Raw genomic sequence first — 22,901 nt, forward strand, 5'->3', positions numbered from 1 at the left:
CATAGTACCAAGTTTGTGCAAAGAATGTTACTGTATTACTCTGATGTTACTACGGCATACTATTAGAGTAGGAGTACAATGATTATAATCTGTGTTCATGTTCTTGAGGTAGAGGTCAACAAAATAAAAGTACTGCTTGAGTGTGCGTGTGTGAAAGCATAAAATTTTGTAGGCTTGTAATATCTTTTATAATGAAGTTTTCATAATATGTATATAGCTATAAGAATACATATGTATTCAAAAGGTACATAGTAGTGAATATTTTCACTGCTTTTATTTATGTACATGTGAAGAAACATGAGTGATTTTGTCACAGTAAATTTTTAAGTAGGTACCTGTGTATATTCAAGGTTATCTTTCGAATATGCTTGGACACCGAAAAGAAGCTCGTAATTATTAGATTGGTTAGAAAAACCAACCGTAAAAAAGAATCCAAATAGTGATTTTTTTTTAGATGACAGGATCATTAGTGTATAGAATTTACACTAAGATCATTGTTTTAACTCCTACAAATCTGTGATAATACAAATGCTAGTAACCCTAGTAGAATAATAGTGATTTAATACTACTTAACTATTCATCCTGAAATACAAAGTGGCTTTTGTTGGAGGGTGTTATGCAATATTGTACAGGCAGTGTTAACCTGTAATAACAATATTAGATAAAGGCTGACCGTTTTCGTCTGCTTATGTGAATACACGTTGTATGGTTTCCTATTTCCCTGTTCTCCATGTACATTTATTGTATTTCGACTCTTTGATACAGCAAGAAAAATTCTAATTATGAGTAAGAATAATGTACACAAGTACTTGACTATTGCATGTGAATGCGTGATGTCCTCGAGTAATAGTGTATGTTATGTCTCTAGTGATTTTTCAGTTTTGGTTATATTGCTGTGTGCGAAAAGAAATGCATACACTATTTTGTGCTAGCATTCCAAAAGCTTTTAATTGTGTTTAAAATAATTGCCTTCCCCATTTTTACTTCCTTGTATTTGGTACTGAGTAGACTTTTGGTCATGTGAAGTAGATTGTGACAATTGTTCCCCCTTCCTCTTTTGCCTTTCAAGTGAGAAGCAAGCTGTGCGAAGATTCAATTTCTGTTTAGGTTTATGTTTTCAACAGCGAAAATGTACACTGTGAAATGCTAGATGCACGACTTCCTTGCATACTATTTTTTTATAATATTGGTTAATGTTGCTAGGGTTGAGAAATAGAGAGTTAGACATTTATACCCCTTTATGTGAATATACCTTCTAACTTCAGCCAAATATCTCATTATGCACGAGGTTATGACATCTAAAATCTCAAGGGATCCGAGGTTCGATATCCGATGGAGGCACATTGCACAGTGGTTCAGATCCCACTTAAAACTGTAGGTGGCGGAATGGTTAGCACATCACGCTATGACACCAGGGATCTCGGTTTTGAATCCTGGCCTGGGCATCGATATTTGTGAGTGTCCATTCATCACTCATCCCCATCTTCGCAAATTAGCCAAAAGTGGCACAAAAAGCAAAGTAAAATAAAGCAAATCAAATTTAAACTGTAGGTTCAGTCCCTATTAGCCTATCAGTGCATAAAGTGGACTTAAAACTGCAATTCAAACAAACTTCAAAAATCTTTTTGGCAATATGAAGAACTTTTATAAAACACTTTTGGCATTTACATTCGCGATTGGCATATTTTCTCCACAGCAATGAGTTAATTTGATAAATTATTTTCTTGTTAAATATATGTTCACATTGAATAATCTCTTCTCGTAGTAGGTGAAGCATGCTCCAAGGGGATTTGGGGGGACTAACAGCTGATACTGGGAATGTGATGTGTGTACAATGTTTATTTTTCCTTAATGTTGTACAGTGATTTAAAAAATCTAGCTTTTGCTGTCATTTGGCATTAGCAGCGGGCCTTTTAAAGTCCACTTTAGTTAGTTTGAACCTTGATTGTCTTATGCTAACAATAAAGGATCCATGGTCCGAGAAAAGGGGAAAGATCAGTAGCTCAAGTGTGAACAAGAGCAAAGGGGATTGGATTTTTGACTGTAATTTCAAAGATTTTTCTCCTGTGACTGTTCACATAAAAAACTTAGTGATACAGATTCGTTGGCTTCATAGATTTTTACCAACTGGCACAGGTGTTATGTAAAGGATACCAGTAAAGAGTAAGGAAGCATTATAAGAAATACAGGGTGAACCATAAGTTAGTTGACAAAATGAAGAGTTTGAATGATGCTGGTGTCAATTGACTTGTCATCCCAGGTGGAGGCACAAAGTAGTTCGGATGCCACTTTAAACTGCATGTCCAGTCCCAATTAGCCTTTTTGTGCATAAAGTGGACTTAGAAGAATCACTCAACTCACTTGTGGGCCATTCTGCATGTTGTTCTCCAGTAATTGTTATACGTACAGCAACAGGCAGGTTTTTTATGTAGTTGGTTTCACTGCCACCTTACTTCTAATGCAAATACTAGAAACTTACCATGCATATAATTTTGCCTTATTATAAACAATACCTATGTGCATATTTAGTGAAATTATGCAAATAGAAACTAATGATGCATTCATAACTGATATTGTCTTTCTGTGTGGTGAATATCTTGAGGTTTTATTTGATCACATACAATATTTATAATTTGGGGTATTATAAACAATGCTGATATGTGCATGAAATGTGTTTATCTGCCTTTCATTTCTCATTAGACTAATGGCTATTTGTACGTTAATCTCCTTGTGTATCTAACTGAAAGTGAGAAAATATTTGAGATTGCAAAATTGTCCAGTGTGTTTAACTTGCTGTTAATAGAAGTTAACATGTAAAACATGTCCAAACAGATAAAAGAAAATTACATTTGCTACTTATTGAATGAGTTTCTCTTTATTTTATGATCCTGAATGTTCTCAAGATTTTGTTTATGTACACATGTACATATAATCATATATTGGTGCGCTGTATTTTCACCCAATAGCTACAACAGGATCTAATACCTTTTTACCATGGGGCAATGGAATGTGTCGGGTCCTGTAAGTTTTGGTGAAACACTGTTTTGAATGAGAGCTTTGTGTGAAGCGACCACAGTTAGCAAGTCCCTCATTAATGTAGCCAATTACCACGAATCGAGGTAATCGCCACAATTGGTTGTTCCTTGTGAAAGAGAACTAAAGTGTAGTTTGGTGCCAGCTCTTTTTGCATATTCAAATTATAGAGCTATGACAGTGATATGTGGTCTGAAATCTTCATGTATGTTTTACCTGCAAGGTCAACCTACTAGAAATACAATGTGTACACCCACTTAGTATTTCAGCAGCTCAGTTTATTTTGTTTTGGGTGAAAATCATAATATAATTGATGTGAAAATTTGTTACAAGTTCATTCCTTTGCACTTTTATAAAGTAGGATTGAAGCAAAGCAGAACCGATTTAATCAATAATGTTTGCAGCTATTGTTAATTAAGGTGATACAAGTTAAAATTAGTAAAATTAGAAATGGTATAAGGAGGGAGAGTAGTACATCAGAGTTTTGAAAAACTCTCCAAGGTAATTTTATGAATGCATGTAATTGAATTCATCAGTGCTGGGAAATTGTAGACCAAAACTTGGGATTCATTTATACTGGTGAAAGTCCTTGTGAAAAATATTTTTTTTCTATTAGTTTAGGGAAAAAATGAGCATATTTCACTATAATAGGTACTACAATTAAAAGCAGATCTTCCTATAAATTTAATGTGTTCAGATGGTTGTGATGTAGAGGTTTCATTTTGATGAATTGTCTTTCATTTTGTAGAGATTTTGGAGGTTTGTCAGAAAATCTTGCTTCACTTTCAAGCATTGAGAAGACTTGTTGCAGACTAGCATGTCATATTGAAAAAAATCTTGCAGCACATGGAATCATTTCAATAAAACATTTGTGTCCAGATGCTATGGGTGTGTGGGATGAGATTTTTTTTTACATCATAACATTCGGGATAGGATTCCCTGATGCTGAAAATTTCCAGTTCTGTACTTATCCTCCCTGAACTAATTCATCATTTCCAAGAAATTTCTGACACTTATACAATTAAGAACTTATAATACGTGAATGTTTGAAATATGCATTGGAATGAGAAATTATTTTCCCAAACACTGTGCCAATATTTTGGAATCCCACACATCCCTACTGAATGCTGAAATGTGTGAGACTTGAATTGTATGATCTTTACTTATATCAGTTGTAGGAATGTCTTGTAATGGTATTTTCTCTTCTAACTAATTTTTGTCAATGTTTCTGAACGCATGCAAGCTTGCATAACTCTCTTAGCTAAAAATTGATAAGTGTAATTTAGACAATCTGCCAGTGCATGCATTGCTTGCTGTCAATATTGCAATTCTAGTCACTTGGTAATAAGCTTGAACCTGTCAACTTGAAATGTCACATGTTCCTTTTTCGAAATGGTCAACGCTTAATTATTTTAATTGCAAATTGATGAATGTAAATCAACAGGTTTATGCTTTGAAATCATGTATGCATTAAGCATACATAGTTGTCACATTGCATAAAGTTGCAAAAATGTCAAAACAATGAAACTGCTGTGGGCTGTTGATGTAATAAGTATATGCAGTAATGTAAAGTTGCAATCTTTCTTAATAAAAAAATATTTTTCTGCAGTTTGTATTGTAGTAACTTTTGTAATGCCAATTTTGTTCTGGTGTAATTTGCATGAATGAGAAAGACTGAATTCTTGCATCTTGAATTTCCTTCTTGTATGTGAACTTTTTAAAAGATATATATAGTTTTGTATTGCGTGCATGTGTAGCAATTTCTTCTGTATTAAGACCTTTAAATAAACTTTTGATTTTTTAGAAAATATTGTTTTATTGTCAATTTAGTTTCGTAATTCATGTTTTGTGGAATGAAAGAAATTGTAGCAAATTAATATGATAAAAAGTACTCACTTATCTATGAAACTTTTTTCTATTTATTTCATTGGCCACTGTCACTTCCTAACAGACTGTGGCTACAGAAAGAGAAAAACTGTTTTGCAGATAAGTGAGTACTTCTTGTTATTTTTATGAGATAAAGGTATTTGCAGCTTACTTTTTACCAAAAAAAATAATTATTCTCTTTGATTTAATGAAAATATGTAGTGGTCATCTCTACATAATGTGTGATGATATTTTCCATCTTGTTTAGAAGTGAGATGCATACAGGGTAAGCAGGGGTGCCGACTTGTCAAAATTATTGGGGGGGCTCTGATCACTGAAATAAATGAATGAATGACTCCCTCCCTACCTTTTTTAAAAATAAAAATTACGTCTTCGTATAGCAGTTTTTAAGCAGCTATTATATTCCTCATGCAAATGAAATGTAACATGAAAAACGTTTAGAAAATGTTTCAAAGTCCTTTTGTGTCTGCTCATTTGTTTTTTTTAGATAACAATTAACATTTGTATTGAAAAGTGTATTTACATTAAGAGGCCAACCTAATAGTTTATGCCGGCCTCGGTTGCCGAGCATGTTGGGTGGTCGACTCAACTCGCTTTTATCTAGAGGTCTCTGGTTCGAGTCCCGGCGAGGGCATGGGTGTGTTTTAATGTCCACAACAGACATGTGATGGGTTCAAAATAACCCATAAAAAAACTAATATTTACAATATTTAACAGTTTTATTTAATTATTTACATAAATGCTAACACAAATCGCAGGAAAATAGTTTCTTTTTTGTTCTTGCTACAATATTTTACTTTAAAATTTAATTTTGCAATAATAAAAAAAATAGCATGTACACTAAGATATAAAAATGACATACACAACAAAAACATATGAACATGGTTTAAAAATAAAGCAAAAGTTGCTCTACACAGTGGGTTATTTTTTTATGAACTCGTTAATGAGCCTTCTCAGGTCCAAATTATCAAGCATAGTTTGATGTAGATGTGGAGTACCGCTAAGCTGCTTAGTCTCTTCTGCCTCATTGTAGATCTCAAATATGTCTTTAGTCGGCTAATAGCACTGAATGGCCTTTCGGCTGTGGCTGTCGTCACTGGCACAGTGTGGAGGACCATCATGAAATTGGCTCCTGGAGGGTGCTGTCTTCCAAAAGAAACTTCCTGATGTCTTGCATGGTAGTTAGAATCACTTTCTTCTGTTTGGCGATATCACCAAGCATGGACATGTGTAAGGAGAGCCTATCGGCATCAAAAATCTTGGTGAAAGAATTCTCGCGTTGCTGAAAGTTTGTTGTGCAACTGTTCACAGCTGAGATGCATTCTTTCTCTACGGCTGTTACTTTTTGTAGTCCTGTAGATTATGTCCTTGTTTAACACATGATTTTGCTGTGTCACACACGTCAGTGTATATTGATTTATAATACTATTTTGGAGTGTAGAACTTGTGATGTTTGGCAGCATCGGGATTTTCAAGTCTCTTAGGGACGTGATGTTGCAGGGGCAATTCTGGCTAATCAACGAGGCTGGGTTTGTCCTCTGTGCATTTCTGCCAGAACTGCTCAAAATCCAATCGCATTTCTTGAAAGATGTCAGTCAAGTATTTTAGTTTTGATTCCACTTCTGTAGCACCAATGCGTGGAGACTGGATCTTACAGTTTACCTCTTCTATTAGACCCATCACATGGCAGTAGAGGGAGAGAAAGAAAAATGTCTTGAAGTGAAGCATTGTCTCCAGGTATCCAGCACATTTTAATGCTGCGTCTGTAGAATTTTCTTCAGAAAATTTCTCAAGAAATTTGAGGTTTTCATAGTTTCTTAAGATCTGTTGCATAATGGAGGCTCTCAATGTCCACCGACGAGGGCAAAGTGGTCGCAGTCCAGTATGGCCAGCCTTCTCATTCACATCAATAATATTCCTAATTATTTGCATTCTTTTAAGGGATTCCCAAACAGTCTTAACAAGTCGTTGGCTAAATTAATTATGTCTCTGATTAATATATGTATAATAGTAAATAATAATTATATACTTAGTATATAGTAATAAGTCACGTGTTTTGCTATCTCCGGTCATAGACCCCCCAAAGTTGGTGGTTTAGCGGTCTCAACCCCCCAAAGTTCATGGTGTAGAACATTTCAAATGTGTATTTAAAGTTAAGTTCATGTGGCACAATTCAGAGTAAACTTTACAAGAGAAGAAAAATAATACATTAGATCCTCTTAAGCAAAATTATTTGGGGGGCTCTGCCCCCACATCATTAATATTGGGGGGGGCTCAAGCCCCATGGAGTCGGTGCCTATGAGGGTAAGTCAAAATGATGGACCCGATTTCAGACATTTATTCTGTGAAATATAATAAACAAATGTTATTGTGAGACGTGCTAAGAAAGGTAAATTGTCAAAGTTTTTTCAAACAAATCACAAGTGTTCTATGTGAGCACCTCGCGTAACACTGCACACGTCAAGCCGATAGTCTATCTCCTGCCAAACCTTGTCTAGCATGTTGCAGTCAATATCAGCAATGACTGCTGTGATGCGGGCACGCAGGTCATCCAGTGTTGTTGGAAGTTGTGGTACGTAAACATGATCCTTGATAAAACCCCACATGAAGAAATCGCATGGGTCAAGTTGGGGGAACGAGGTGGCCAATGAAGGAGAGGTCGATCCTCCGGAGATGTACGGCCTATCCAACGTTGTTCCAATGCCCGATTGAGATGGTCCCGAACGCTGTCATGGTAATGCGCAGGGGCACCATCCAATTGGAGAATGAAATCTGGGCTACTCTGCAAATTGTGTAAGGAGCCATAGTTGCAGCATATCAAGGAAAACAAGTTCTGTCACAGTACGTTCATGGAAGAAAAATGGCCCACAAATCTTTTCATGGGAAATGGCACAAAAGGCACTCACTTTGGGAGAATCGCGTTCGTGTTCCACAAATTCATGGGAGTTAGCAGTTCCCCAAATCCTTACGTTGTGTCTATTCACTTTCCCTGAAAGGTGAAAAGTTGCTTCATCACTGTAAATTAACCTCTCAGAGACCCCATCAGTTTCCATTAATGCGAGGAAATCAGCACAGAAGGATGCACACAAAACATAATCAGTGTCTTAAGGCTTGAACTAGTTGCAAGCGGTAGTTTCATTTGTAAACGTTTCCGCAGAACCCGCCAGACAGTTTTCTGTGGAAGTTGAAGTTCTCTCGCTCACCGGTAGGTGGACTTCTGTGGACTCCGCATGAAACATGTGCGCACTCGTTCCACTGTCTCTTCCCCAGTTGATTTTCATTTACAGATGCAGCCCGAATCTCTGAAATGTTCATACCACTTACGAATGGCCTTCCCCGTAGGTGGTTCTCTCTGATATTTGGTACGGAAATGCCGTTGCACACTAATCACAGACTTGTTCACATGATAATCAAGCGCACAGAAAGATCTCTGTTCTCCAGTCAACACCATTTTCCTGCTCGCTGCTGACTCCTAGCCATAGACAAACTCTCCTAGCGGTAGAAAGTGGAAACTAAACTTTGAATTTAACCTTTCGAAGCGTGTGTCTCACAATAACATATGTTTATTAGATTTCACAGAATAAATTGCTGTAATCGGGGTCCCATCATTTTGACTTACCCTGTATATCCTTGAACATAAGCACTAGGTATAGATAGACCATGTATACGTTTATGATTTTGAGAAGAAATGTACGTTCAATGATATTACTGCTAATAAATAAGAGCCAGGGTAGTCAGTAGAGTGCCTGTCAGTCACATGGGAGACCTGTGTTCAATTCCGATGATGGGTGATCTAAGGTCGGGCTAGTTCCAGCATTCTGGGGTTCACTCAGTTTCAAAAAAATTGGTCCCTTTCTTGAGAGTAAAGCAGGCAGAGCATGGTGTTGATCACATAACCTCCAAAAATAACAAAGATCGAGAATGTGGGGGCCTACCTCCACATCTCCCTATATGTGCCTTCACAGTACGGTGCAATGTACACATTGAACTTTACCTGCTGCTTATATATAAAAGCAAGGTGCAATGTACACATTGAACTTTACCTGCTGCTTATATATAAAAGCAATCGTTGCCTTATAATTATAATAAGTTGCTTTCTGACTAATCAGGAAACTGGTGATAAATGGTGATTGATGAAGAGAGAAACATGAATGCCCAGTCTAAAACTAGACCCTAGAACCTTTGATTGCGAGACCTTGACTCAACGCACTTGGCCAGGTGCAAGCAAACATTCTTATCAAATACAAGAAAATAAGAAGGGGGCAGACTACCATATTGGGGTTTTGCGTGCAACTACTTCCCCAACTGAGATTTCACTGGGTTTTTTTTCGTGAGGAGTTCCCCATCTCCCTATGAACTACATGTGGAGAAGCATGTAATTAATCATTACATACAATAGCCTATTAAGGGATTAAAATAATGAATTTAATATTAAAAATATAAAAAGATAAGGTTTCAAATGTGTTTTCAAGGTAACCGCCAAGTACAGTCATGGACACTTCTGGGTTGTAATAATCTCAAGTTCCAATGGGATTGTTAAAACCCGGAAGTGTCATGTGACTACAATTCATATTGTATCTATTGCCCAAATGAAACAGCACAAGGACAAAATTCCCAACATCCCCTGTGACAATTAATGTGCTTATTTTGAATGTAACTAATTCTGAGAACTTGAAGTCATTTCGAAGCCAACAGTTTCCATGGCAGAGGTATCACACTCGATTTGACGGGAGTTACCGTCTGGCCGGGTGCACAAGGGACGGAAAAACTCACTGTGTGTACAGTATTTGTAATCTCTCTTGAATGAGTTGTATTCATGTCTATCAAAACCTTTTTTTATGCTTCTGTTTACACAACTTGGAGAAAAAAATTCAGCTGAGCTTCAAAGTTCGCATAACGGGGTTGAGACAACTGAAGGTTAAGTGGGAATGATTAAAAGCTATTGCAGAGTTCGATCAACTAACTGCTTGTGTATCTTGTCAAGTGGACAGGCCTTTGCCAAGGACTGCAGACGAGAGAGGGGTGAAGGGATTACGAGAGGCAGAAGGGAGTTATGAAGGCTAGTTAAAGTGATTTGGCAGGTCAATAACCCTGCCTTGTGGAGTTAAGTGAACGACTTGGCATTTTCATCTGTGCTTGAATGCAAACTGTCTATAATTTCTTGGACCAACATGGGTCTCTTTATGGTTATCGATTTACATTTTGTAGATAAAAGGAAAGGTAAACTGCTTAATCCAATAGTCTGTTGGTCTTTTTGAAAGTTCAAATATTTATCGTTCGTTTGATTTTACTAACCGCTTTTGAAATACAGCGTTATATTTATTTTTCAATCCCCCCATCTCTTTACTGAGTCTCCCGCATTGTAGCCAGCTTAACACAATGCCAGGTGTCAGGTCTGAATCCTGGGTAAGTATGAACATTTGGTTGTGTTTGTTCCTTCATCTATTTTCAGTTTGTCTTTCATCGCCATCGTCATCCTGCGTTGAGTCGTCGTCTCGCGAGATTTCAGACCGAAGCGACACGCATGCCCAGCGACTTGGCTCCTTCAGTCTATATGAAATCATTCACCGCGCATGGGCGAAAAACAGACTGAGGCGAAACGTGCAGCTAGTCGTGTCGCTTCGGTTCGAAAGGTTGCATTTGTTTCTTAAGGTTTGTTTCCAAGAATCGAATCGCTTCGGTCTGAAAACTCCCGGGCGTTCTTTATCAGTATATCTTCTTCAATTTCATCCTCATCGTTGCGATTAACCAAACAAGGGAGAAAAGCTACGCAAAATAAGAAAAGTACAAAAATATTTCTCTGCCTTTAAAAAGTGGTCGTCGATCTCTCCACAGTCTTTGAAACAAACAACTTCTCTGGACACATCTACACTCCCACCTGTAGCTACGCTCCCTAAGACTGACATCACTTGGTTCCAACTTAATTTACAACGTAGAAATCACGACACTGTAATATATACAGATTTGAGGTCCGTGACTGTAATTTTCGACTGCACGAACAACCCATTCCATCGAATAAACTTGTTTTCGACTTGACCGTCTACATCATCATCGAAAATAATTGAATATCATGACTGCGCCCATGTCATGCACGTATAGCTGTAGACTTGGTTCCCAATGTACTGTATGTGATTTCGTTCGTTAGATTCCATGTTAATGAGAGGTGGGAAATACCTTATGTACTGACCATATAAATTACACTTTCCGCTTGTGCATAATGCGGTTAAACATTGTGTTGTCGCTATGGGATATTCTACCAAGCAAATCGGCCAAGGTCAAGTATGAATATACCAGGAACCGATTCTGTGTTCAGCACTTTTATATGCTGTGGAACGAGAATTTTTTTGGTGCCAAGATATGTGATAAGCGAAATTACCACCTGACATTGCTGCTGAAATATAGGCTATCAAGGTCGGATTAAAAGGTAAGATGCGCCCTTTTCGAGACATCTAAAACTTACAAATCGTCAATTAGCGTATTTCTTCTAATTCATGACGCCACCGACCTTAAATATTGCTTCAGCTTGTGAGAGAAACTTTTTTTCTCTCAATTTAAGGCTCGCAGATGTACAGTCAATGAATAAAAATAGAAAACTTGCTTCCCTGTTATGTGTGTTGCTTAATACGGCGAAGCAAGAACTTACCATTGAGGTTCGTTCAACACCTTAGGAAGAATTCACACCGAAGCGACAGGTGACACGTGTCGCTGGAGGATTTTACCGATCGAACGCAGGCTTGTGCGGCCTCTCATGCTGCTACTGCGCACTGCTTCGCTCCGCCTTCTCTACCTTTGTGCGAGGCTTTGTTCCACAGATTCCCTGGACAGAGTATGTGTCCCAGTTTTATTGCCGTGACTGAACATACCGGTACTTTATTAGAACAATACCGTATAATATTACATTTACATTGTAACATTAACCATTGACAATAAGGAAATTTTGTTAAGGTTGATAATTATTGAAATTGGCAAATACTCAATTTTTATATTAGACTAATGTAATATATTTATACCATGGTGCGAAATCATTTAAGACTGGTTGGGATATAGAGATCTTAACAAACCCCCTCCCCCACAAACATACCTATTTATAATGTTATTCAAAGTAAAAATAAATTACTAATTTAAACATATATTATTTTTATTATTAATTACTCAAGAAGAAATAAATTTCTTACTTTTATATATATCAGATACAGGGTTATTCATAAGTCAATGTCACATTTCGGAGTTTTATTGTGAAATAAGTACATGACATATCAGCATGAATGATATAAGAAAAGAAAGACAATCTCAAAAAGTTTGTTTGTCATACCTTACAAGTGCTCAATGTGTGCACCTTTGGTTACACGGGAGACATCCAGGCGATAATCCAATTCTGCCCAGTCCAATTCTGCCCACACCTTCACCAGCATGTCACGGTCTATCGTTGCTATCGCTGCTGTAATGCGAACTCGGAGGTCGTTCAAATCAGCTGGAAGCGGTGGAATGAACACCCTGTCATTCACATATCCCCAGAGAAAGAGATCACAAGGTGTGAAGTCTGGGGATCTTGGCGGCCACCGAAATGCTCTCTCGTTACCTGAGAACACCATATTGCACACTGCTGTCGCCTAACGGCCAACCACGTCACCACAACATGCGCTGTTCACGTGACACAAACTTAGAGAGTTTCCGATTCCATACGTACATGATTCGGACTCGCACGTCTCATACATCACGCACACGATGTTCCCCAAATGTGACACTGACATATGAATAACGCTGTATTATAAAGTAGCAAACTAATTCCTTTACTAACTGGTTAAAGATGTTAATAAATTATGAAATACTAGTTGAATACTTTATTATGTGTAAGTTTTTATTTAGTTTTTGCTTTTATGTTAATATAAATCAATTATTATTGATATTCTTTTGCATTCTTGTTTTACTCTTATTGTGCGTATTGATGTAGATTTGTTAATAATCTCTTGAGAGAGTAAAAACATTGAACACTCACAACTACAATCATCTGTGTATGTTTTCCACATTATCCTCAGTACAGTATATTTGAAATTAAATGTAATTGCTTATCTTTTGTTTGTTGTAACAAACATTCTCCCCCCCCCCGAAATTTTTGGTGGGGGATTTTTGATGCCAAGATTTTTGGTGAGGGTGAAGTACCCCCAGGATTTCGCACCCTGATTTATACATATACATATATATATATATATATATATATATATATATATATATATATATATATATAATTGGATTTAAGACATCATCGAATCCAAAGCGCACCTAAATTTTCAACATACGAAATCCGAAACAAAGATGCGCCTTAGTACCGAAGAAATATGACAATATAAGAGTAAACTAAACAGTGTATATTGTCAGGGCTATTACTCTCTGCACTGTGGTTGCATAGATTAAAAATAAATTAAATTTTTTCGAGTATTATTAGGGCCTGAAGCTGGGTCAAATGTGAGAGATTTTTTGTATTTATTTACATACTAGCTGATTGCCCGGCGTTGCCCGGGATTTATTTGCAATCTTGTATTAGACAGGAAAATAATGAATTCTAACTATAGTGTAAAATGTAACTAATTTTAAATGTGATCGTGAATGTCACCAATTAGCTTAGCGATTCCGAAAACTATGGATTCGACACTAATCTAGGCAGTGGCGTATCCTGGATTTTCATAAAGGGCATGCTGTACACAATTTTTTTAAAACCTATATATTATGGAATGGGGATAACATTATACGTTTTCAATAGTTGGCGATTTGCACATTAACATTACTAAATATTGCACAACGCATAAAGTAATGAAATATGGATAATAAAGTTCAAAACTCACCAGGTTTGATGTCTGATGTGGAAGTCTTCATAAAGTTATAAAATCACTTGATATTTATAAACAGTTTATATTTACATTGGAGAGTCACAATTTAGGTTTGTTTGGCTTATGCAAATAACATTATAGTAGAGGCGTAAATTACAATTAGATATTCAGGAACAAAAGACCAGACTTAATTAAAATAATTTAAATGTAAATTCTGGTCTTCTGTTTTGAGTGGTAAATTCCCTTATAACATCTACGTAAAATTAGGGCAATGCTTTAATTTTCAGAAGCAGCTCTTTTTCAATGGATAATATACCAAGCGCACTTAATCTTTCTTGCTATTGGGTTGCTCTAATATAATTATTAATTCTTCTTAATGCTGAAAAAGATCGTTACACTGATGCAGTTGAAGCTGGTATTGACAAAATGAGTGTAGCCAACTTGTAAGTTTCACTCATAATGTTATGAATATTGCTCGTGTTCATATATGGTACTAGTTCATGTACATGTTTATTTTCAAACTCGGGGGAAGAATAGAGAGCAATCAACTCATTCTTTAGCTTTACAAAGTCAAATAATAATAATAATAATCCTGTATCACAGCTTCTGTTTCATTTTCCGTCATTTTTTAAAAATATTTCGGGAAAATACAGCACTAAGCTATGTGGAACTTTGAAAGAGGCCCAGAAATAAAAATAAATCAAACTTTAAACTAAATGTGCATTTCACTGCACCTCCAAGGAAAAAATCAATCCCTGCCACCTCTTTGTTCAACGAAACAACAAGCATACTCTTCTCTGTAGCTGTCACCTCACAGCATGCAGCCAACGCGATATTCACGCATTGTGCAACGACATTAATGAGCATTTCTATATTCTAATTTCTTCATATAGGAGAAGTATTTATTTTACACGAGAGCGCTCAACTAAGATTATATTACATTTCATGGATCCGAAGTGAAAGAAAGTAATAATTCCTTTCCCACAATTGACGCATGCCCCCAGAATACATCTCTGAATCTAGGTCATTTCTGCCATTTTATTTTTCACTCCCCGTGCCGATAGATGAACTTGGGAGTTGAACTGCATTAGAAGTGTCACGAAAACTATGGATTCCATTCGCAACACAGCCTGAATGTTAGACAACCCGAGAAACACTATCGTTGTGCGGATTGCATAGAGTCACGGATGTCTGTTTGTGCGGAATTTAATATCGGTGGTTCTCGATTATATTTACATGTCACCCCTTCCCACCCCTAAGGGTGTCTTACCCCCACAGTATTTATTTCCACGTTGCAAGTGATCCGTGTACTAAGTTTGGTTGAAATCGCTTCAGGCGTTCGAGAGTTATTGCTGAACAAACAAACACACACATATACACACATGCATTCATTTTTATATATAGAGAGGAGATATTTTGTGCTGGCCAAAGCTATTCGTCAAATACCGCGCATTGACAAACGAGGAAGGACATTGTTACTTGTATTTATTTTCTACACAGAATAATAATATGCAGAAACAGTTGTGGTATATACACAGATAAGAGTATACCCTAATCTGTGGTGTATATATCATTCTTATAAAATTGAATGAGATTGCATTACATATAAAATTTAGAGTAAATTGTTGTTATTTGAAAAAAACTAACCAGAAATTTAAGACGTTGTGATGTGTACATACAAACGCAAATTAATTTGATTTTTGTCATTTTAGCGTCACTTTTATGCCACTTTTGGCTAATCACGACGATGATAAGAGGATATACGATGAAATTGATGAAGGGACGCTCGTAACGAACACCCATACCCAGGTCGAAAACACAAATTAGGTTTGTTACGGTCCACAATTAATGATATATAATTATGAACCCCAGTCTACTCGAATGTCACTGACTGCATGGACAGGCGTCGTGGAATGACAGAAATTTTGCTATTCGGGGAAAACAACGGCCAGAGGGAGTCACATGTCGCAGCACGTACGGTCTGAGACGTATTTGTTGTGTAATGCCTTGTTACGAAGTTGCCCTTCCGTTTTCTCACGTAATTTACAGCAATTTGCAGCGAAAACATCCTTTTCCTTCGGTGGGAAGAGGAGCTGACTGTCTCACAGAGAACGGTGTTCGTTCTTCAAGACACGCGAAACTTACAGCATACTCCGTCTGATTCTGCCGCGGGTTCCATTACGACTGCAGGGGGTTTGCCCAGAATTGTTCATCTGAGGGGGTATAAGTTCGTATTTAGAGGAGCGTAAGGTTAAATTTAGATCCAAAATTACTAACTAACTCTCTAGCCTTCTCAAACCCCGAAGGTTTATGACTGCAGCAACACAAGCCTTCCATCTGTCCCTCTCCTGGGCAAGATCAATCCTTATCGATTTCCATAACGTTATCCCTCCATTTTCTTCTTGGCCTTCCTACTGGTCTCTTACCACCAGGTTTCCCAACAAGAATCCTGTAAACTCTTCTTTCCTCTCCTATTCGTGACACATGGCTTGCCCACCTAAGTCTTCTTGATTTAAACATTCTAATAATATCTGGAGATGAATACAAATTATGTAGTTCTAAATTATGTAACCCTCTCCACTCACCTGTCTCCTCATCCCTTTTAGATCCAAATATTTTTCTAAGGATTGTATTTTCATATGTTCCTCTTTCAATTTAATGGACCAAGTTTCGTATCCATATAATACTACAGGCAAAATTACTGTTTTGTATATTTTAACTTTTAGTTTTTTACATATATACGAGAAGATAGAAGTTTATGAAGAGAAAAGTAACACGCATTTCCCGAATTAAATCTGCTTTCTATTTCCTCTTTAATATCATTTTCATTTGTTACTCTTACTCTAAGTACTTGGATTTTGAAACTGATTGAAACAAGTTGTTATCAATAATTAAATTTTGATTATTGTCAAACACTTGGTTTTGACCTGTAAGCATATATTTAGTTTTCTCTTCCAAACCTATCTCTTTAGCTGCTTTGAAAAATAGAAACACCGGAACAATGACGGATTATTTCCACTGTTGAGGGATTTCTTCTTTATTCCATATTAAACAAATTAATTTATGAATTTGACATATTATGAATTCCGACCATATTTAATTAAAATGACCAAAATATAAATTGGCCATTTGGTGTGTGAATAAATCACTTCGCCAGCGAAGCCGTTTTCGAAAAACTACTATGATATTCTAAATTCAGAAAAAAATCTTAGAATTCCTTTCAGAGCAGTGTTTCTCAACCGCCGGGCCGGAAACATTGCAAATATGAGTGATGATGTGATGGAAATGACGAATGAACTCTCACAAAGAACACCCATGCCTAGGCCAGGATTCGAACCCATTGATGTATTTCGAGCTTTGTGTTACGTCCTTACAAACAGTGGCGGCTCGTGGGGTCTGCAAGGGGTAGGGCACATTCAAAATATAGGTTATATCTTAGAACTAATGGAAGTCATACCAGTGGCATGTAATATATATGAAATTAAAAATATGTAATACTTTAGAAAAGGTTACCTTGTTATTTCATTTCTTGTATAACACGAAAAAAGAGAGGAATTAGCTTGTTTTTCTTTTTTTGGTTGTATGTTCTGCTCTGGGTTTTCTTTGAACACTTGATTTAGGCAAAGCTGTGGTTTTGACGGATCTAATTCTTTGGACAACAGTCGGTCTTTGTGATTTAAAATTTGACATTGTAGTATCTCACCTGATTCATTTCGCATTATTTCCAAGCGCACCGTAACACGTCAGTAAAGAACTCATAACGCAGTTTATGAAAACTTTTCAAAGTACATCGAAGCTCGACAAGACTTCCCCACCTCCTTCTTCCAAAGTTCCTTTTGTTCGGTAACGTACGGTAAATGGACCCAGCTACCTTCTAGCGGGAAACCTAAAAACAACCCCCCCCCCCTCTCCAAGTGTGGGTCCTCGGTCTCGGCGATATTGACCATTCGCAATGGAGTCCATTAGTGGTGACGTCACAAGCAGACGACGAGCTGGAACTGAGTCTACACAACGAGAAAGCGTATTTTCTTCCTATCCAATTCAATGCTATTTTCCTTCGGAAGGGGTAGCTTTAATTATTGCGACAGCAGTTATGAAACAAAATTATGATGAGTATCGTACATCAATGTAAAAATGAGATTTCGGAGAATACGTCTATATATCACACATACCTTACAGAGAATAAGGTAAAGAATAACCGGAATAAGTAAATCATGAATTTTCATAACATTCCAGTTCCGAGCACAGCCGAAGTCGACCCGAAGCTCACCCGATCTCAAGTCGGCCACGCTGCCGCTATGGATAATGGGAAACCAGAAGCCTCAGGCGATTGAACCGACGGCGCCCATTGGCTGAGATTTCTTTTGGAGCATTCGCTATATTCGATTTCCTACTCCATTGATTCTTTACATTCTCATCTATAAGGTATATGTTATATAGACGTATTCTCCGAAATCTCATATTTACATTGATGTACGATGCACATCACAATTTTGTTTCGTAACTGCTGTCACAATAATTAAAGCTACCCCTTCCGAAGGAAAATAGCATTGAATTGAATAGGAAGAAAAGCACGTGTTTATTTCTTTAGACTCAGTCCCAGCGCGTCATCTGCTGTAACGTTACACTATTGGACTCATAGCCGACGATTGTCCGCTACGATTGGACTCCATGAAAACACCCATAAACCCCCGGAACTCCCCCACAGCTTAGAATGTAGGGGGCAGCAAGTCCACAGCCAGAATGTGAGCCTTGCTATGTTGCCCAGTTTCGTCCAACCCACTGTAGCCGTCTTCTTCGCTCCTTTAAAGAGTGCGTTTGGCGAAGTAAATAAAATACAAGCGTTGCAAACAAGCGTACATTGTTATAATTGTAGTTCTTTTTAGATACATAAAAGATGGAGGTGCACGTGATCGTGTGATCTAAGGGTAGCCTGCTTACAAAGCTTTTACATGAAAAGACAATCACTAACAACAACACAAAAGTTGAATATTGTTTGCGTTACAAGAACTGAACTCAAGATATGATGTGGGTTAGGGAAACAAGGTTAGTAGGAATCAAAATGTGCATGAGATCTTGAATCACTACAATACCTCAACAAAAGCTACTAAACTATGTTTTTTTTCCCTCGGATTTGTTCCGGTGCTTAACCGTAACTTCACATTCTCATGCTCTTATTGCAGTAAACTGATAGTTAAGGCATTTTCTGGCGATGAAATAAGCAGGCACTGTAAACGGTAAAACACATTAAATGCTTGCGTTGTGTGTATGTACGAGGGTTTTGATTGATTGATTTCATTTATTTTACCTGGCATCGTATCGCGTTATGCTAACCACTCCGCCACGGAGGTCGGCTATTATCTGTAACATGATACTAGGAGAGAAGGTAGGCTTATGCTCACCACAATCCTGCCTAGAGCTCCAAAATAGGTGCTATCGCTCTACTTTCCATTTTTCTAGATTTATCCCGATACTGAAACATTTTTAAAATAATTAATTTTAATTCAATCTATAACGATTTTTCTCTTTATTTTTAATTAGCACGAGGATGACTTACACAATACTTCACTCAACTGAAAGTTAATTTGTTTTTCCACACACACCACTCTCTGAAGGGAGATTCACCCTTGTCACACCCCTGTGTTTTATTTACAAAGCAGGAGAACGCTACAAAATTAGTGATTCTACCTAGTAGCGACTATTACGAGGAGGGGCAGTTGCCCCGCACTATGGCCTCGCATTCTAGGTTAGACAGACTTTTTTTTCACTAATTCCAAATTTTAAATTCAAATGTCGACACGATCTTGTTTTGAAGTGTGAGCAACTTTGGCGCCCATTTCGCGGACACTTTTCTCATCTTGAAGTCTTCAGTCAACATCGAATGTACTACATGGTGGCAAGGAAAAGTGAAGAGTCCTTGTGCATATTGACCAAACGGGTGTGGTCGCAGTGCGCTGTGCCATAGCCCGCTACGATCCTTCATTCGGAAAGCCCGTTGTGTCCACTGTTCAGACAGTTTCAATTTTCTGTCTGACATCACTTGTTCTAATTTGTTAAGCTTTTCTGCAGTTCGGACAGTTCTGGGTGCTGATGAAGATGGCTCATCTTAAATGGGGTCCCGGGTTCGAATCCCTGCCTTGACGTTCCTTCATCGATTCATCATATCATCACCAATCCTCATCTACCAAAAGGGGCAGAAATAAAGTAAACTAAACCAAATCGATCCTGAAACAGTTTTTCTCCAACCTACATGGTCACCTTGTGTGGTATTCTACACACCCCTCGTATAATTTACAATGCAGTGTTGTTTACAGTTATAAACATTATCGACTCAATGTTGTAAACTACATGTTACGTGATAATTTCTTTTCGCTCGACGATATTGAAGCAATTTGCTTTGATACAATGGAAGCAAGTGCAGGACCAGTTGTCCAAGGTCTTCTTCTCTCCACAAAACAAACCGAGTGACCTTCGGGTGATGCAGAAATTCCTCCACTCCACTACAAGTCGTTTATCTTTCCAATGATCAGCGTGCCTTTAGTTGCTTGTCTATTTTTGGATTTGTGCACTTCCTATATTACAGGCTTGGAGATTTTTAAATCCTTACTGTATTTTTTCGAGCTGAGGGGAAGGTATTCTCTCCTTCCCCCCTCCTAACATACAAGTTTGATTTATCCGAGTACATGTAGTTTCTACATGATACACGGAAGTAATTTGGTTCGCCGGATGACAAATAAGAAGAAATACGACGTTCCGGACGGAAAATTTTCGCCACTTACCGACAAAAAGTGAAATTTTCGGGACAAGAATTGCTTAGGGTTTCCTGACACTGAATGTCTCAAATTCTTCACCCTATTTCCCCTTCAAGTGGTTCACAGTTCTGGAGTGAAAACTGGCATTTCCAAGACATTCCAGAAACTTACAGCGGGAAAAAACTAAAGTTAAACACTTTTTAATACATTGTTATTCGAAATTCCCTACTGTTCAGAATCTAGAAAAATTCAAGAAATCCTTTCCTGAAGTCGGGTTTGAGACAGGATTATTTCTTCGATCCCAGTACCAACATTTCCGCAAATGTTTGTGCACACCCTTTAGTTTCTCTCTCTCTCTTCTTTTTTGTCACTAATACGAGGGAGTGTCAAATGAAAAACCTTAAAAGTCTGACAAATGTTACATGACAGACTAAACAGCTGAAATTTGCATTAGGTATCGACTGTTATTTACAAAACGACCTCAAGGCTGACAACACCGTTTTTGTCATTTTAATAAAAATGGCGCCACCTGCATGCACATGCACAAAAGAAGAGCAGTGGTTTCTTGCCCTATTGAAGCCTAAAACATGTAGACATTCTACGGCAAATTAAAATTCAATGTGTCTGTGCATGCTTACCACGCCAGCAAGTTTACAAATAGAGGAGGAAGTTCGACAATGACCTTAGTCCACACGCAGATGGGTGGAAAGACCTTCGAGGTGGCGCATAGGTGACTGCACATAGATTCCAAATATTCTTCTTGAGGTATACAGGCACTAACTCAGGCTTGAAAATATATGTGGATCAGCAATGGGTCTATGCTAAAATGCAGCAAACGTATGCAACTATGCATGCAGAAATCTACTAGGAAAGAAACAAATTAAGGTTTTCATGTGACTGCCCCTCGTACGTAAGGGCTTATCCCTCTTACAATATGGCAAAGCTAGCGTTACCTCAATCTCTTAATCTGGAATTTAAAACATCCTCGGTGGAATTCGCTCTTTCAATTACCCCTACCATGTTCTCTTGGGGGGGGGGGGATATATGCAAAGGTTACGATATAACAGAGGGAGACAAAATTAGAAGGCTGCTGTTCCGGTTCTTCTGCTTTCTATTCATGTCTTGTTGCTTCAGGGTCCGATTTACCCGTTACGCTAATGACATTAGTAGCAAGACAACGGAAGCTGGCCCCAATTCTTTATATGGTTCTCGCTCATTCTAAATTGAACATTGGACTGATAAGTCTTATCAGCTGAGGACAAAAATAAAGCACTTGTTTATTGTCTCAATGTAGCCAACAATACCCGATTTCTAGGCACGAAAAGTTGCTGAGATAAGTTTACACGAAACACCATGGGCGTCGACAATTTTTTTTTATGGGGGTTCAGTTCAGGCCATTGCTTATACTTGAATAGTAGAAATAATAACAATTATCATGGTTATGATTATTATTATAAACAAATGAAACCACTATTTTATTACAAATATTATTATTATTAGGCCTAAAGTAAAAGTAAAGTTTCCCGTGCATATAGCACTATGCCATGAAGGCACATTTAGGTGATGTTGGGGTATGGCCCCACACATTCTCGATTTCCGCCATTTTGGAGGTGATGTGGTCAGCACCACGCATCGGCCGCTTTACCCCCCGGGTACTCATTGATTTGAGCCTGGGTGAGCCCCAGAGCCGCTTTATGCGGTGACAAGGCCGGAACAATTCAGACCTTCGATCAGAATTTAGGTAAAAATGGCAAAGGAAAAAATGGCAAGAGGAAAAAATGGCAACGGTGAAAAAGGCAAGAATAAAAATGGCAAATACGATGCGCATCCAGAAAGTAAGTTTCCCTATTTTTTTAAAAGAAACAACAACACTGTTTCAGGAAACCATTTATTGGCAACAGGTACAGCAAAGGTTCAGCTACTTTTCAACATAGCAACCACCAGAATTGAGACACTTGTCGTATCGTGGTATCAACTTTTGGATCCCACTATCGTAGAACTCTGCTGCCTGTGAATGGAACCAGCGTGTGACAGACGTCTTCAGCTCTTCGTCGTTGCCAAAACGCTCACCGGAGGACAGGAATTTCTTGAGGTGCAAGAAAACGTGAAAATCGCTGGGAGCCAGATCACGACTGTAAGGTGGATGATCAAACAACTCCCAGCCAAATTCCGTCAAAACAGCTGCTGTGCGCCGAGCCGTATGTGGACGAGTATTGTCATGGAGGAGCACAACACCTGCAGTAAGCATGCCACGCCTCTTGTTTTGAATGGCACGTCGCAATTTCCTTAGTGTTTCACAGTAATGGCCAGCGTTCACCGTTTCACCTCTGGGGAGGAAGTCAATGAGCAAAATGCCCTTCCTGTCCCAAAACACGGTGTACATCACTTTCTGTACCGACAGCGT

The sequence above is a fragment of the Lepisma saccharinum genome, unplaced genomic scaffold, assembly GCF_977018435.1.
Source record: "Lepisma saccharinum unplaced genomic scaffold, izLepSacc3.1 HAP1_SCAFFOLD_450, whole genome shotgun sequence".
NCBI classification, from domain to species: Eukaryota; Metazoa; Arthropoda; class Insecta; order Zygentoma; family Lepismatidae; genus Lepisma; species Lepisma saccharinum.